At 38.7% G+C, this 13,554-nt stretch overlaps 1 protein-coding gene across 4 annotated transcripts in view; it reads left to right on the forward strand.

The window, feature by feature from the left end:
* Positions 1-1,162: 1,162 nt before the first annotated feature.
* The window catches only part of dagla (diacylglycerol lipase, alpha), a 56,140-nt gene continuing 43,748 nt past the window's right edge, over positions 1,163-13,554 (forward strand). For all 4 annotated transcript variants that reach the window (XM_061742615.1, XM_061742633.1, XM_061742625.1 and 1 more), the window contains exon 1: positions 1,163-2,183. The gene's annotated coding sequence lies outside the window, so the exon portion shown is untranslated. The remainder of the gene's footprint in view (positions 2,184-13,554) is intronic.

A 13,554-nucleotide genomic window follows, 5' to 3' on the forward strand; every position in this document is an offset into this window, starting at 1 on the left:
CTCTTGGTTACAAAAAACATTTGGCAACTTAAATATTCAAACTACCGGTATGTTAATTTTCTTAGGAACATCAGACGCAGGGGAACACTCAGATTCAGTGACTTGGTCGATGTTTTCAGCCACTACAAATGTTTTTAATCTTTATCTCCAATCTTTATGGCTATCACAAAACATGTTGCACAACAATACGCAATCATGAATTTTAAACTGTGGTATTTAGAAGAGCCATATAAAATCCTGACTACAAATACGTAATTAAGCAATAAAAAACAAAAGGAAAAACGAACATTTATGCTTTAAATATTTTCATCACCACACAAAATGAATTTTATTTATTTTATTTTAATGAACCTTTATTTAACCAGGTAAGAGAACAGTTTCTCATTTACAATGACAACCCGGGCAAGAAGCAGCACAAAGAGTCAAACACATACAATCACAGTGAAACAATCAATCAAACACGATATATAAAAAACACACAACACGTAAAAAATATGAATAAAAAAGTGTTAGCGCTGGTCCGGAAGAGTTACAAACATGTGCAATGATCACAGATGAATGTTGGGGGTGTATTTTTGAAGGAGGAGAATGGAGAATTAATGTGTATTGTCTTTATGTATGCGTTTATCATGAACAATTTTAATATAAGGAAGTTGGTTTATTGAATTTTATGTTGCCCCGGTTTTGCCTTCATTAGTGTCGTTGCTACGGTAACAACGACACTACCGGCAAACAGGGACCTGCGCATGCGCCGTAGAACCCACTCCAGGAAACTGGTATTTTCACTACGAAATTGTGCCTTCAAAAAATTAGAAGTAACAAGTGACAGGCGACGGCATAATAGCAGGGTATAAAAAGAACATATTGCAAGGGTCTCCCCCTGGTTTCTTAGAATGACATCACAAAGGGATGGGCAACCTCTTGGAAGATACTGCTCCCTGGGAACTCAGTGATATTCACAAACCACTGGTGGCGCCCTTTGTCTGCGTAGGATTCCCGAGGCTGATTTATGGTTTCGCGTTACACCAACGCAGAGCCTACGTATGCCGCGCGTCGCCGCGTAACCTACGCCGTAAGCTCGCCGTAACCCTACGGCGTAGGCTCTGCGTCGATTTAACGCGGAACCATAATTCAGGCTTTATGCCGCGTTCCATTTGTCCTCGGAAGTGGGAATTTCCTAGTTCCCAGTCGGATTTTTCAACTGGAACGCCCCTCGAAGTGGGATTTCCCACTGGGAAAGTGGGAGAGTCTTCACCACCCCCGAGTTCACATTCCAAGATGGCTGCCCCGGTTGTAAACAGTAGAAGAGAGCTCTGTAATAATTCGTAGCACTTCTTTCTAGTTTTGGTCACACTAAATCAGTCGTATACAAGTATTGTTCAGCATATATATGCTGCTATAGTGTACTTCACATTTTTCATGTGGTATATGCGAACTACAAACTTGTTTTCCGACTTTGTAACTGGAACGCTGATAACTCGTCTGTGACGTCATTCCCAGATCCGAGTTCCGACTTCCGAGGTAAATGGAACGCAGCATTAAACTACACAAATCAGGTGTGGGTAGCCCAATCCTGCAGTTCACGGCGTATGCGCAGCTCTACGTGGAAGGAGAATAGCCATTTCGTACGCATTTTTCGATGAGAAACCGTCCCAAGGGGAAAAAGAAGGATCGGTTCTCGGGAAATGCTGCCGTCTCTCGCTGCCCTCCTCGTCGGGATTCGGGAGGTGCCCGCCTGATGGCACACACAAGCCGCCGACTGCGCCGGGAAAACCCGAACAACTCGTCTTTGGTCGTCTAAACACGGGAGACTGCCGTCTCTTTGTGGATAGAAACGATCATGCCGAGCTCAGGCGAAAGGACATGGAAAAAGGGATCCACGTTTAGTGTAAAAAAGCCACAGCCGACGACGACGTGTTGCAATTAAGCAGGAGGTTTCAAAAAACTGGTGGTGTAATTAAATTCTCTGTGGTATGTATAAAGGTCTGCATGACACCCAGCAGATAACCAGAGGAGGGCTGTTTCTGCAGGCTTGTAATGTGTCGGACTCCATTCATCTTTCGGTTGTAATGACATCTTCGCGGTTATTTTAATACTATTTGGCACGAGAAGAGTGTTGCTGGAAGGAAGCGGGGCTGATATGGGAGAGAGAGCGGAACCGACGAGACATCGTCAAAATACAGGTGAGTAGCAGCCGCCGGATGAGGATACTGACTCTTAATAGTGACTGTTGATGTGTTAACACACGCAGGACGGTAATCCCGCCACAACGCAGGTGGTGTGACCTGCACTTTTAAAGCCACGTTTCACTGCTGTTGGAGACACATTTCTCCGGTCACCTTTCCTCTCACTAGGCCTGCAGGATCTGGAGCAGCTGCCCTGCATACATACATGAAAAATGGGCTCTTTAATATTGATTTACTTGTTGAGCTCACACATTAAGGTGCTGCTGCACAAGCTCGACTGTTTTCTGTCATTGTGTAAATTGCACTTGTCTCTTAAAAATTTGCAGCAAAACCTGTGACTCATCACACTCATCAGAACCCTCTCCTATAGTAGTGAAGTGTGTAAAATAAACCGTAGTTGTGTGGGATACTTATTAAATACATAATCAGAAATTGTGTAAATTGCACTTATATCCAGTAGGCTACTGGAGTTGTAAAAAGAAATCAGGGGGGATGGTGGATTTTATCATATGGGGACAGATCATTTGTGCTGATTACAAATACTATAATATATTACAAATAATAGCACTGACACCTGCAGAAATACTGCAGGAATGACATAGCAGCAGTTAAATGCAGCCTTCTGTAAGCTTTAAATATCCTCTGGGCTTACATCAAATACATCCAAACACAAAAATAAAAAACTGTTTTCTGAACTTATCAATATGACTCTGTCCTTCACAGGATAAGTAACATGGATCACTGCAAAAACTCAAAATAAGAATATTTGTCCTATTTCTAGTTAAAATGTCTCATTTTAGTAAAGAAAACTCATTACACTTAAAACAAGACTCATCACTGGAAAAAAAACAACAATTTCCACCTGTTTCAAGTAGATTTTCACTTGAAATAAGTAGAATAATCTGCCAGTGGAACAAGATTTTTTTGCTTGTAATGAGAAGATAAATCTTGTCCCACTGGCAGATTTTTCTACTTATTTCAAGTGAAAATTTACTTGAAACAGGTGAAAATTGTCAAATAAGTTACTTTTCTGGTGATGAGTCTAAATGTTGAAATATCAGTAAAACCACATTCATTGATGAAATGACATAAGGGATGGAAAGGGGGGATGGCAGTTTTACAGGGGGGATGATTTTTACCGTTTTTATTTCAGGGGGGGATGCCATCCCCCCTCATCCCCCCTCAACTCCAGTACTGCTTATATCTCTTAAAAATTTGCAGCAAAATCTGTGACTCATCACACTCATCAGAACCCTATAGTAGTGAAGTGTGTAAAATAAACCGTAGTAGTGTGGGATACTTATTAAATAGATAATCAGAAATTATCATTACAACATAAGACTACTGTCTGTTGACAGTTTTATGTATTACTTACTTTTGCCAAAATACAGCGACACAGTACAAAAGCATCCTTTTCAACCATGCATTTATAGCTCTGTTCATAGCAACCAGTTGTTTGGAGGAAGTCAGATACTCAATGATCCGCCGGATGAGGATACTGACTCCTAATAGTGACTGTTGCAGGACGGTAATCCCGCCACAACACAGATTGTGTGACCTGCACTTTTAAAGCCACGTTTCACTGCTGTTGGAGACACATTTCTCCGGTCACCTTTCCTCTCACTAGGCCTGCAGGATCTGGAGCAGCTTCCCTGCATACATGAAAATGGGTTCTTTAATATTGATTTACTTGTTGGACTACACATTAACTAGTCCATGGGCCGGACCAGATATCAGTACCACTCAAGGCGACAAAACTTGCTTATAATTTTTGAAAATATCTATGTCTGTAGATGATATTTTGGTATGATAACCCTTCCTGGGTGGCAGCTGGATCATAGTTATCAGTTCATGAAGTTCAGAAAATTACATTTTAGATGCTGGTGCATATCCTGGTTTAGACTCATGTACAGGAGATCTGTCAATGTTTCACAATATTGTCTTTGGTATAATTTTAAAGGGGAGCTTTTAAGCATTCATTCAAGCTACAATGTGAATCTTTCTGACCAACATAGAGGTCACTGCAGCTCTTTAAACTATAAACAACACACATTATTACAACATTTTTACACAAATCTTTTATCCCTATGTCATCTTGGAACAACAGGGACACAAAATACAAAAACTGGAATACTCACACGACCATAAGGATTCAGGAAATTTATAATATACCCCATATTATATAATTGTTACAGGTCATTGTGAGCCTTAAACTAGAAGAGCATCATTAGGCTCCTATGAAACTATAACAACCACTAGGCTGATGTCACAAACTGGTCTTTATCATGCAGATACAGGACATAAAGGACACCACAATGAGATAAGGAACCAGCTTAGTTTCATAAACAACATTATATACATAACAATATTGTAAACAAAATTAACATCGTTATTAATGGGAATATGTCTAGATCTGATTATATTTAAGCTACCAAGTTCTGTGTGTACTTAAGATGGTGTCAAGAAGGTTAACCAAGTACAGAATCATCACATAATGTCACTCAAACTATGATACAGCTGCCACTCAGGAAGGGTTATCATACCGAAATATCATCTACAGACATAGATATTTTCAAAAATCATAAGCAAGTTTTGTCACCTTGAGTGGTACTGACAAGTGAAATGTCGGGCTCTGGCCCATGGACTAAAGGTGCTGCTGCACATATGAACACCGAGTATAGTAGTTCATATAGCTCGACTGTTTTCTGTCATTGTGTAAGTTGCACTTATCTTTGCAAAAATTTGCAGCAAAACCTGTGATTTTCGTAGACTCGTCTGAACCCTCTCCTATAGTAGTGAAGTGTGTAAAATAAACCGTAGTAGTGTCGGATATTTATTAAATAGATAATCAGTCATTTTCATTACAACAGAAGACTACTGTCTGTTGACAGTTTTATGTAATAAAATGACTGTGACTTACTTTTGCCAAAATACAGCGACACAGTACAAAAGCATCCTTTTCAGCCATGTATTTATAGCTCTGTTCATAGCAACCAGTTGTTTGGAGTGGAGTCAGATACTCAATGAGTGGACATAATGATGAGGAAGTGGATAATTGACTTATCAGTAAGACCTGCCCCTCCAGCACATATGAGCCAAGGGCTGTTGAGCATCAGTTCCACAGGGACTGGAGCTTGGACATCGGTCGCTTTCAGCTCCATAGAAGAACATTTAAAGATCTGTAACCTCCATCAGTTTATGACCCCCCGCACCCCCCAAAAAAACAATCAAACAAAAAAAAAAAAAACATGTTTGGGGTACTTGTAATACTAATTCCGCATATTCCGAGACGATTGGCAGTGGAGTTGGTTTAATTCCATTTCCTTATTCCAAACAAAACAGTTTAATGTCTGCTTGGATTAATCTGCCAATTTAACACCCAAAAGATCAGCAAGGCTGTTTACATTTGTTCTGAGGTAAATATAAGCAATCATTCTTTTGACTCTGTTAACATTACCTAGTTTTATTTAATTTAAATCATTATATAGCAACACAACCTTTGCCCTGGATGAGTGGGCTAGCTCAAGCTAATTTTAGCTTAAGTTATCCGCCTCTAATATTGTATGGTTACCTCAGATTATGGAGCTACCGTGAACAAAACACAAAGTTATAACTTAAATGTAAGGCAGTTAGCAGTAGATCTGAAGTTCTGTATCGCTCCAACTTTAGATCTACTACTTGCTCTGTAGCATTACATATGAAGTTCTGTAGCACAGTAGATCTGAAGTTCTCATTTTCCAAATTAAACTTAAATGAATCTTACCTTGCAGTACATGAACAGTGTTGATCCTGTATGTTGTCATCTGATTGTGACAACTGTAAGATGACGCCTCTCTCACTTGTGCTTTGATTGATAACCTTGCTGCCAATTGTATCTATTTTCTGATTTTGTACATATTACTCCATGGGAGAAAGGTTTTCAAACAGGCAGACACTGTAAAACTGAACAGCACTGATAGATCGTCTTATGGCGCTTTTCCACTATTCGGCTCTACTCATTTCAACTCATCTCGACTCAACTTGGACTAGTTTCTTTTCAGTACCCGGATCAGAGTAGGCAGGGTTAGAGCGAAGCTGTGATGTACTTGATTGTGTGACACAAACTTGGTCTGTGGTGTGTGTTCAACATCAAGTTAGCAACAGTAACTAAGGTTAATTGAAATTCAGACTGGGTCCGTGAAACCACAAAACTCTTCAAATCTGAACTACTCATTTCCCATTAAAGTGATATGATTCCATTATATTATAGTTTTTGAACTGGTAGTGTTTTTAAACACAGAAAAAAAGGATTTATAATTAGATGTCCAATTTAAGCTCTTGTTTCAGCAGAAGATTATATGTTTCTCTGCAAACACTGTCTAAGATAGAATAGTTACGGTAATTTAATATTCATTGTGTTTCATTATTTCATTTGCACTCTTATCTTCTCACTAATGCTGTTATTGTGTAAAAGCCACTCAAAGAACAAGTGTATTTATCATACCATGCTGCAATGGGATTGACCAGCGAACCCGTCCATTCCACTTAGCAGACTCTGAATGGGGTTGACGGAAGACCAACCAATAACTGGACTGCATTTGAATTTCAGAGGGTGAAAGCAAATCTTTCTTTATAGTTTTTCTCAGATTGGTTGTCTTGGGTGTGTAGTGAATAAAATAAAAAGAAGAAAAAAGCCAAGCAGAGCCCAGCATGTGAGGCTGCATCTGTGCAGTATAAACACTTGATTCACTGGTTTCCCTGTAGGCTTTTATCTCTCTGGAAGCTAAGTGCTTCTAGCAGAGTCCTAGCAGAAGTGTCTTGTGTTTGCATGTATGAGCATTTCTTATAAATCACTTCTTTCTATAGCTTCTTTTCTTCACTTTAAATGTAATCTTATTTATCAGGATCCAGTGGTAGTAATTAAAGAATCATGCTGCTTTTTGGATTTTAAAAAACCAGCAGCAGCAACAGGGCAGAGAGGATTGTGGTGAGATACGCAGTGGCTTCTTAAATCATAAAATCCCCTTTTTAAGATGTGGTTTTTCATCGTAGCTTATTGAATGAATGATGTTTCCAATTCTTATGTTTGACTGATGTAAATATCTTGTTGGTGTTTGTAGTGCTGCAACAAATGAAAGCCCATTTTTTATTACTGTGTCCTCAAAACCAGCAAATATTAAAACAGTATTTGGTGTTGAGGTTTTATAGATAAACAAGGTTTAATACCAATGACTCCAAATCAGATGTAGTCAAAAATCCGATATTATGCAGCCCCATTTCTTAGTATGTTATTGGAGGTAGTTTCACCATTGCCAGGTGAATGAGTACTTCTTCTGTAATTTACTTATAAATCTGTAACTGGGTCATGGCAATAAGATAATTAATCTGAAGGAGAGACTGGAGTTTCGGTGTGCAGAGTGGTCGTCATCATATTTTCAGTAATCTGTGGGCTTCAATGGTCATTTGAAATTAATCAAGTTAATTGTGTTGTGTGTGTGCATAGTACACTGCATAATCAATTTACTTGTGTTGTGCTGTGTCACGTGTAACATGTTTTCATTAGAAAAACAGCATTTTAATGACTGCTCTTGAAATTAATGGAAACCTGACACTAAAAAGGTGCAAAAGTGCACAGCAGTTTTGAAAAAATTGGAAGTGATCTCTTTTTAGTGACTTTCCAAACATGGCAGATACACAAAGTTATGAGTGATAATGAGCACTGCTAACATTTTAGAATTTGCATTTGGTTGCAGTTCTCTGTTGTAGTTAGTGGTTATGCAAATATTTATGTAAGGTGTTTGCTGTATCTCTCAGCAATTGTAGCATATGTTGGGCTTTGGCACTTCTTCACAGTAAGTAGTGATAAAGGATATGCATCATACAATTATGATGTGTCTGAGCCTGCATTGAAGTTTCATTTTGAAGGCAGATGTTTGTTTCTTTGTGGCATTTCAAAGTGTGATAAGTTGCAAAAATTAATAGAGAACCTTTCCAAAATATTATTATAATGCACAACATAAAAGCATGCACACTGTGAAAAACCTGTTGCTTCAGTAGAGTCTTGCATCTTGTCAGTATTTGACCAGATGTAATCATAATTGGATCTGTGCATGGTTTGTGGGCAGAAAACCAGAGACAGGTTGGAAGACCACATATGTTACCACTCTAACACACACAAACATTACTGTATACACACAGAGAAATGCACATATAAAATCTACAGTGTGCATTACTATAACATTAACCGAAAGAAGAGAAAATGGAGTGGGAAGAGGTGAAAGGGATTGAGTGGGTGGCAGTAGGAGAAAAGATGGAGAAAGAGGCAGAGGGAGAGTAGGAGTGAGTGGCACATGGCTTTCAGGCTAAAAAAAGACAACTAGCACGAAACCAAAACCAGAATCTGGATAAGTCAGATAAGAAAGAGGAGGGGACAAAGAGAGACTAGAAAAGAAAATGTAGGTTTCCCCTGCACCAAAAATGGTGGAGATGCACACTCACTTTCATGCTCATAAATGTCCTCTAAAATATGAATACTGAATGAGTGTGTGGGTAGGAGAGAGCATGAGGATGGGAAGAGGGAAGATGTGAAAGAAAGAAGGTGAGATGTAGATTGGAGAGGGTGAGATTCTTCAGCATGGACAGAAAACTGCTGTAGTGACACAATAGGGAGAGAAGACATAATTAGAGACGGCAGCAGCAGAGCCGGCAGTGTGACAAATACTGTAGAGGATCTTGATCTGAGCAGAGTGTAGCTCTGACCCAGGCAGAAAAGAGACAGACTGGAGCAGATGGATGTATGGCAGCAAGCAGAGGAGACAGAAATGTGGGACTAAGCTGCAGTCACAATGCCATGCCAACCCAGCACAACTTGAGCATTTTCTGTAGACGTTCTCAGTTGCATCTCTCATCAGGATTGTGGCCAACACATCGCAGCATGCCAACAAACCATCTTCAGCTTGCCTTCACTGTCTTGAGCAAATACTTTTGATCTCTTATCTTTCCATTGTTTGACAGTATAGCATGATACTTGCAGAACAGGAAATACATTGTGGTTATACATAAGTGCATGTGTGCTTCTCTTCCATAATAGTTCACAGTAATGCATACTGTATAAGTACAGTAATAAGCCCCAACTATGCCACATATTAACTGGCATGAGCCTCTGAGCTATAAGAATAAAACATTTGTGTTGTGTGTGTCATATTTGTGTTGCTTTAACCTTCATGACAGTTAAAGTATGTGTTTTCTCAAAAGATAGGGATCATTTTGATTATACTTCTCCTGTCTCCTTTAACATTAGTTGTGCTCCTTTGTTGTACTTTGTGGGCTTTCTCTTGATGAAGAATAAGAGAAATGTGTACATTCTTACACTTTTTTTACCGCCTTATCATCCTTATGCAAGTTGTTTTTTGTTTTTTTTCAAAATAGAACAGTTGAGTGTTTTTATGTATTTTTATAATTAAATTTGTTTTACTATAATCGAAGCCTTCATGTGACACGTGTTGTATGGAAGATCTATAAATTGTTCATTAAAGAGCTTGGTTTATCGTGCTTAAATCTTATTGGATAACATTTTGATAAACGTTTTTATTCAGAGAAGTTGAGGGTTTAATTTAAGACTAATGTTACTTATGGAAGAACAATCGTAAAAACAAATTTAGCTCAATTCATTTAGCCTAATTTGTGTTGTGCCAATTTCAACAAAAGTCATCTCACCTTAAAGTCATCAATAATAATGGCATATGCATAAGAGAATAGTAAGAAAACAGACTGTATTTCAGGCCTATAGCAGCATAACTAAAGGGATGGTTCAGGACATCTTAGCCAGCCCTAACCCAAAGCAATATTCAAGTTTTTTGTCCAATTTTACAGGTAGAGTGGGTGTCTGCATCCAGAACACCAATGGCACTTTTCCACTAGTACCTACTCAGCCCGTTTGTTCGCCTCCACTCGGTTTGGCGCTTTCCCACTAGAGGTCTACCCGTGCAGAGTAGATACTTTTCCTGTAACTACTCTGCCGAGGTTCTAAGCAGCTGAGTCGGCTGTATCTGACATCATCACACTACAGGCCAACGATTGTTCGAGGGTTGGGAGTCAGACGTCTGAGTCAGGATGTGACATCAGCGAAAGAGCGACTCTGACGGCGACTTCTTGTTCATTTTATTCGACAAGCAATGGCAGCGGAAAAGTCTGTTTCGTGCTCCAGCTCTGAGGTGCAGATGTTCATAAACCTGGTGGCTGAGGAGAGAATTAAAAAGGGATCTAGACGGGCGATAAGGAACGAAAAGTTCTACCAGAAGCCTTCTCAGTCCATAACTGCTCACGGCTACCAACAGACTTTTCAGCAACGGCGAGACAAACTAAAAAAAGTTAAAAAGCGTTGCCGCTTGAAGCCTTCTCTCACTCTCATTTTTTAACTAGATATCGAACACAAGCCACAGACCCAGCAGCACATATATCATCTCCTCCATGTTCTATATCTTTAGTGTTGTTGTCGTTCAGATCACACATTCAAATAAGTCACAGCAGTTTTGCTCCAACCCTGCCTACTTCTGCTCCAGGTGATGAATTGTTATGGAAAAGAAACTAAGCCAAGTTGAGTCGAGTCGAGCTGAGATGAGTAGAGCCGAGTAGGTGCTAGTGGAAAAGTGCCATAAGTGTTCTAAGTGGGAGCTGGTTCCACAAGAGAGGAGACTCGTGGATGTTTCAGCTTAGCATCCAGTAGTGATGTCACTGTTTAACAAAGCGAAAGGGGAACAACCCCTTTGCATGCAGAGGGGAGAGAGAAAGAGGAACACTTGTGTGTTGTTTAATGAGCCATTTTATATTTAATTTTAAACACTTCCTCCCTGTATAGATCTGTTAGGTATCTGTTTATGGTGGTACACTGGAAAACATCTTTCTAATATAAAAATATCCAATTCAATATCAAGAAAACATTTGATAGCTGTCTTGGTTTACAACCATAAATTGTTGCATTTTCACAAAAGGGTTTAAAATGAATACAATTCATACAATGTCCTTGTTTATTTTACTTCAAAGAGGCACCTTATTTATCATTGTGTGGATGATGTTAAAGCAGAATGCATCACAACGTGTGTCACATCCATGATTGATGTTTTGCTCCCTGCTAGTGTCCACAGTCAACACTGTTCATATCAAAATGAAGGGACAGTCAGAGGTGTTCATCCATCAACTCTGAAATTGGTCAGTCGAGTTGGATGGTGCAAACTTGATGACAAAAAAATAAAGACATTCTACAATGACACTTGAAGCTTAACGAATGAATGCTTGACCCTAAAATATACTATAGATTGAAAGGTGGATTATTGCTTTTAAATTTTAATTGATCTTGAAAAACAAATAACTTGTCAAACCGGTTGGGGAGATCCACTCTCATCTGTATGTTCAGAGGTGCTGACAAACAAATGTAATGTTTGTAATCTTGGTTAGACTGGTACGGGTAAAGAATGTGATAGAAAATAAGAACTCCGTGTGCCACAGCTTGGCTTAATGCTGCTGTTACTGCAGCAGGCTCACTACGAGTATGATAGTAAAACACCAGCTGCGAGTCATACCAGATCAGTCTGCAAAATGCACTAGCGTCTTCTGATTCTAGATTCAGGTGTAGTATCTTTCATCCGCTCCCTAGCATGATGTATTGATGTATTGAAGGTATTCTCTGTAGTTATTGTAGCAGTAAAACTGCTAGAGTTCAAACCTTCATCCTATAGGAATGGTGCCTATGTATATATACTGTTTATACAGAGGAAAAAAGGTTTCGTTTTAAAGCATTTCTAGGCTCTGTATAAGTAAAACTACAATGGTGGTGGATTAAAGTTTTGCTTGTGAAGACGGTTCAAATGCAACCATCCTCAGTAAGGCATACCTATGCCCTGTTTGTCTACGTCAGACAAAGCCATAATGTTCATCGGGGAGCCCTGTCATTGTCACATTGTTGCTGCTGCATCACGTGGGTAAAGGCCTGGCACACAGTAGTACACTGTGCACTGTGCGATGAGCACAAAAGCATTGCTCACGTGCAGAAATATATCATACTCTTTAAACAAAACACATGTCATTGGAATGCAGATGGAGTCACTTGCTCAGGATGAGAGTTAAGAGTTTGGATGACTCATGCCTCATGAAAAATGCAAATCGTAGCAGAGTGAGGAACAGCCGTTCAGGCTGGAGCTGTCTGTGTAGTAGAGTTGCCACTAGGGTCATGAGAGTGTCTTCCATCTTTAGGTGTGGAAATGAGTGCATTTACTGAGGTTTGGAAATATCAACAGAAATTTCAACTCATTAATAGAATAAAAAATTAGGAATTACTCCCACATCAATAATAAAACATTTGCAGGAAAGCTGACTGAGAATCATTTAAAAAAAAAAGGAAATCTTACAATATATCATGACTTATATGCTGAGGATATACAATTGGAATCAATGGGCACAGTAGTACAGAATATGTGTCCATTTGGATGATAGCATTTATATATATTAACATAAGTATATTTGTACCAGTCTGTTTCAATACTTGCAGCACAGTCATGTTATCGAATAGTAACATTGTAAGGCTCTCTTTTTAGCTTAACTTCTTTTTGGCTAAAAATTGTAGTAAGTGTGTTGTTTGCTAATATGTAAACTTTTTCACAAGAGATTTTCATTGCTAAATGACAATATTCCGTTCATCTATTTGCATTTCCCTTCACTTACTTTAAAAATCACAGATATTCACTTTTACATTAGAAAAATATCCTAGTTTTTAATTACTCAGTATATTTAGAGCTGAAAACATTTTTTGTTAGTGTTGTATGAGGGCAAAAAAAGAACTAAAATAATACAAAAATAAGCACTCATTAATTGTATTTAAGGTAAAATATTCAATTGATCGTGATATTGATTTGGGTTCATGTCACCCAGGCCTAATAGAACCTGCTGTCAGAATCATAACGCACGCTTTATACCAGACCATGATTTATACATTAGAAGTAAACCTGTACCAAAAACCAGTCATGTACATGAACAAAACATTTCTTTGTTGATCATGAGTCCTTTTACTGTGATTTCTTCTTCTTTTTTTTTCTCTCTCCATAGCATTGGTGTTACAGCTTCATTATATTCAGGTATAGCAGGGCTTCACTTTTTTATGTGAGGTAGTGCCTTTTGTGCATAAATATCTTTAGTCAGCATTGTCTGTCAAAAGGTTTTGTTGTGCATTCTGGTTGAGAACCAATCTGTGTATTAGCATCAACCACAACAATTCAAGTGGATGAAATTTTGTATTGATAATGCTTAACAATATTTATATTGCACACACAATATATGCTATTAAAAGAGATGGGGGTTTCCCAGACTTTGATGTTTGCTTGATCTCAGAATTAAAAGA

This window comes from Cololabis saira, chromosome 2 (genome assembly GCF_033807715.1).
Source record: "Cololabis saira isolate AMF1-May2022 chromosome 2, fColSai1.1, whole genome shotgun sequence".
Lineage (NCBI taxonomy): Eukaryota > Metazoa > Chordata > Actinopteri > Beloniformes > Belonidae > Cololabis > Cololabis saira.